We start from the raw sequence: 4,451 nt of genomic DNA, 5'->3' as shown, positions 1-4,451 counted from the left end.
CTCTAGCACAGCACAATCCTGCACTTTCCCCAGACGCACCAATTGTTACTCAGGATGTTGCCACCAAATATTTTATGAGGGAGAAATGCGTTATGAGATAAATGACCCAATCGGCAGCTCACGAAACGAATAGCTTAGCAGCAGTGGCACGTGTGTGTGTGCATGCAAGAGAAAAAGAGAATAAACATCAGGGGACTAAGAGGTAATCTGTTTTTCTCTGTGCAAAGGGTTTGGTTTTTTTTTTTATCATCAGAGTATCAGGAATATGTCAAATAAATTGAATTATATAAATCCCAATAAGAGGGATGTGAATTTAAATGAAAACCCGGAGGAGGGAGTGAGAGGTCATTTGATGATGACAATAGGGATTTTGAATCATGCTAAGAAAAAACGCTGTGGATTTTTCAGTCTGCGTTGCTGGGGTGTTAATTTAAGCAAGCCTGGAACCTCTGAGCTGAACTCATCAGGCTGAATTCTTCCTCGTGCTCCGCCTAGTGCTGCTTGGTCAGACCAGCACAGAGGTCTCCAACCAATGACTCCAGCATCCAACTTTCTTCAGGAGGAGCTCAACCTCTGCTCTGCCCTAGTTCCCACCCCCACTTCATCCCAACCCCTACCCCTGCCCAGCTGCTTCCATTGCTCTTCCGAACCAGTTCCACCCCTCCCCGAGTGCCGCATCCCTGCTGCTCCACCTCCCTCCCAGTGCCTCCTACACATCACGGAACAGCTGATCCATGGCAGAAGGGAGATGCTGAGAAGGAGGGGGAAGAGCTGATCTGTGGGGCCACTAGTGAGTAGGAGCCTCAGAGTGGGGGGAAGTAGAGGCTAGAGGGGAGCTTCTCTGTCTGTAGGTACTAACCACCCACTGATATGTATCTGTGGGTGCTCCAGCCCTATGTCTCCAACATGCCACCATAAGGATTCCATAGCTTCATATGCTGATTTTGCCCTGGTGCAAATGACAGCTCAAGGGGCAAGGAGATGAATTGGGCTCATTTCGTGTGTCTTACAACAAACCAGCGGGTTGACATGAATTCTTTCCTGCCATCTATTGGTGAGTAAGGAGGAAGACCTCATGTCTGCAGGGACATGTTGACTTTACTTCAATGACCAACAGGCAAACCTGCTCTGCTAAAAGGACCAAGTGTGGCTGCTTTGATTTAAAATCCAGTGAAGTGTGGCCGCAAGGGGAATGAGATGTTGTTATCCATGCCATATGGCTAAAGGCCAGTGCATCTGTCCTTAACAAGCCCTACTCAAAGAGAGTCATCTCACATTGGATTCCACTCCCTACATCGGGTGGTAGTCATGAATTTGTGTGGCAACAGGAGTACGTCCATGCACTCTCCACCACCATGAACAAGAACAAGGGCTAAGTCTACACTGCAGAGGTTTTGCAGAAAAACTCGTGGAGCATCCACGCTACAAGCACGTTTTTGCACAAGAAAAAGTACAGTAGATCATCAGAAGACAGGGCTTTTTGCGCAAGAGTTATTCCTCTTTCTACAAGGAATAAGCCTTTTTGTGCAAGAGCTCTTGTGCAAAAAGGCATGCGTGGATGGACACCAAGTGTTTCTTGCACAAGAAACCCGTGTTGGAAAAAGCACAGGTGCTCCGTTGGCCATTCTGTGAATGGCCATCAGAGCTTTCTTGCACAAGAATGTCCGTGGCAGTGTGGATGCACTCTTGTGCAAAAGCACATGGCGGTGTGGACACACTTTTGTGCAAGAACGTTTTGTGGAAGATCTCTTCTGCAAAAAGTTCTTGCACAAGAAGCCTGCAGTGTAGACGTAGCCAAGGTGTTCCTGCTGGGAGGGGTGGACTTGTCCAGAACGGGTCCGAAGAGCCATGTCACTCTCCGCTTCAGTGTCTATAGACAGAGCTGGCTAGAGGCCAGTGAAAGTTCTTGGTTTTGTTCAGTGACTGTCGGATCTGAAACCAGAGAGGTGCAGTTCTGGGGGCTACGTGTGTGGGGACAGGGTTGTGAACACAATGAGGCAGAGGCCAGCTGGTGAAATCACAAAGGATAGCCCCGTCCCGGTGATGGAGGAGCCTCTGAACTCAGCAGTTTTAGCAATGAGCAGCAGCAGGAGAGGTGGCCTTCAAGGTGGATGTGATGTCACAATCAGTAGTGGAGGCATCACTCTCACATTTCCTAAGGATAGGAGGGGAACCCGTGTGATCGCACCCCTGGACTCCAGCCTTCACTGACCATAGCCAACACACAATACATGAGGTAGCAGAAGGGAAAACACTTGTTCATTGGTCACGGTGGAAGTAACTTCACATTTCTTATGGGGACTGTCCTATTGCAACCCTTCCAGCTCTTTAAATAGCTCCCCTGCTGGCTTTTGCTACAGCTCAGCCATCTCTTGCCAAAGTTGAGCACCAGGATGCACCCGCTTACCTTCATCTCTGCCCATTGGACTTCCACGCCACAAAGCTAGGAAACTGAGACAAAGGACGCTGACCAAGGTGCTGCGGGGTGGGAATTTTACTTATTGTTTGCGTACTCCTGAGTCACTGTTGTGGTGTTTTCCCAAATTAATGCTGAGTTTCCTTCTCTTCAGCATAACACTTTTCTTTTGATATATCCCGACTCCGTGCTTGTGAGTGGGGAAGTATGGGCGCTTAAAGATGCCCTTGGGTGAGGTTTAGTTTTCCCCGGTAAGGGGGTGGATCTTGAACTAGTTCCCTTTTATGTCACTAAATGAAGCCGCTACATACTCAACATAGCCCTTGTTACTGTCGACATTAGCTTTATCTGAACATGGAATTGTGGGATTTTTGATGAATGCATGAAAAGTATCAGTTTTAGGCGATGACCTAATAATGATTTTTTGAGATGGGACCATCAGCAACTCATGCTGTGATGGCTGCGGCAGCCATTTTAACAGTATAACCGCTCCTCGAGTTACGAACAAGTTATGGACCAACACTTGGTCCGTAACTTGAAGTGTTCGTAACTCAGATCCCATAGAGTTACATGGCGACTGCGCTGTTCCTAAGCGCGGATCGCCGTTCGTAACTCAGACCTGCAGTTACAACCACTTTGGTCATAAGTGCGGATGGTCATAAGTGGAGGTGGTCGTAACTCAGGGAGCGGCTGTATTGTCATAATCAGCAAATAGCATTGTTTTACAGTTGGATATACCAGGGATGTGTCCTTAGCTTTTGCTTCAATGTGACCTTACAATCATTGTAAGGAGACATTTTCTACTAATTCTGATTGCCACTGTGGTCATGAGAGAATTTAATCACATTTCTCTTTCAGATGCTAATTTGGTTGTGCAGAAGAGGCTTAGTGATTGGGTAAGTCCAACTGTACACAGTGGCGAAAGATATTAGATTACTATTGGCTAGTACTAGTTCTTCAAACATGTGAAAAAGATACAGGCTTGTCTGAGCGCCAGGTCCATCAGAGAAATCCCATTCCTCTGCTGACGGGGGGGAGTCTGTGCTTTGCCCAGAAAACACAGATGCGGAGTTGATTAATCCAGCGGCACCAACGAGAGATCATGCTGAATCTGGCTATCAAACTCAAGCAGAAAATATCAGATGTTTCCATATGCTAAAAGCACCTCCTATCCCCCTGGACATGTGAAGATTAGGTGATGGTGGTGGTAATAAACAGACTTAAATAAAAACTGTGGATGTCGGCACAAATCTTGCTACATCACATTCAGCAGGACTAAACTGAAAAGGGTTGAGAAATAAGAGCTAAATAGTATTATTAGGAGCCCCTCTCTTACCTTAATGGGGTTGGAGCTGTGTTTCTTTTACCCTGCTTGCTAAGGGCTGAAATTGCTGAGAGCTGACATCACTTGAGGCGGATGGGCAGAAGTAACAGCCAAGAGGTGGACGGCAGGGGATGGTGACTGAGAGCCAACAAAGAGGCCAACAGAGCTGTGGCAGAGAGCGTGAGCAGGTGGATGGCAAGTGAGATTTCTCTTTACCTCCCACCTTCTACAGGATGGGAGATGGGAGGTGAACTCTGTGGACGCAACTCTGAACTCTGGATCTGCACTGACTAAGAGCAGCAACTGTTAATGGGGTTCAGTGAAGGGTTGTGAAGGGTATATTTAGGATGCTGGACTTAAGAACCTGAGAGGAAAAGGACACTACCCAACCTCCTTGGGGTGGGACCGTTACTCATGGTCATGTTATGAGCCCTGTTTGAGGTGTTTTCCCAAATTAATGCCAAGTTACTTCCCTCCCTTTTATTAAAAGTTTCTTTTCTAGGCTCAGACTCCGTGCTTGCGAGTGGGGAAGCATTGCCTCCAAGGGTATGTCTACACTACAAAACCCTTGTCAGGAAAATGGCCATTTTTCCGACAAAACCCGAGTTACGTCCACACTGCAATCGCGTTCTTCCGAAAGTGACTCAAAAGAACAGAGTTTTTCCAGCGTTGGGAATCCTCTTTCACAAAAAGGCGTGTGTGGATGGGAAA

General features: G+C 47.2%; 1 long non-coding RNA gene across 1 annotated transcript; it reads left to right on the top strand.

Annotated features, from left to right (window-relative positions):
* The first annotated feature begins 2,106 nt into the window (after positions 1–2,106).
* Positions 2,107–3,647, top strand: LOC142826683 (uncharacterized). The gene is made up of 2 exons (XR_012900883.2): positions 2,107–2,236; positions 3,275–3,647. It is a non-coding gene; the product is annotated as an uncharacterized LOC142826683 (long non-coding RNA).
* Positions 3,648–4,451: the final 804 nt, after the last annotated feature.

This window comes from Pelodiscus sinensis, chromosome 2 (genome assembly GCF_052426305.1).
Source record: "Pelodiscus sinensis isolate ZL-2025 chromosome 2, ASM5242630v1, whole genome shotgun sequence".
Taxonomy (NCBI): domain Eukaryota; kingdom Metazoa; phylum Chordata; order Testudines; family Trionychidae; genus Pelodiscus; species Pelodiscus sinensis.
The sequence above is the reverse complement of the archived record's forward strand: the minus strand, read 5'-3'. Positions and strand labels throughout refer to the sequence as shown.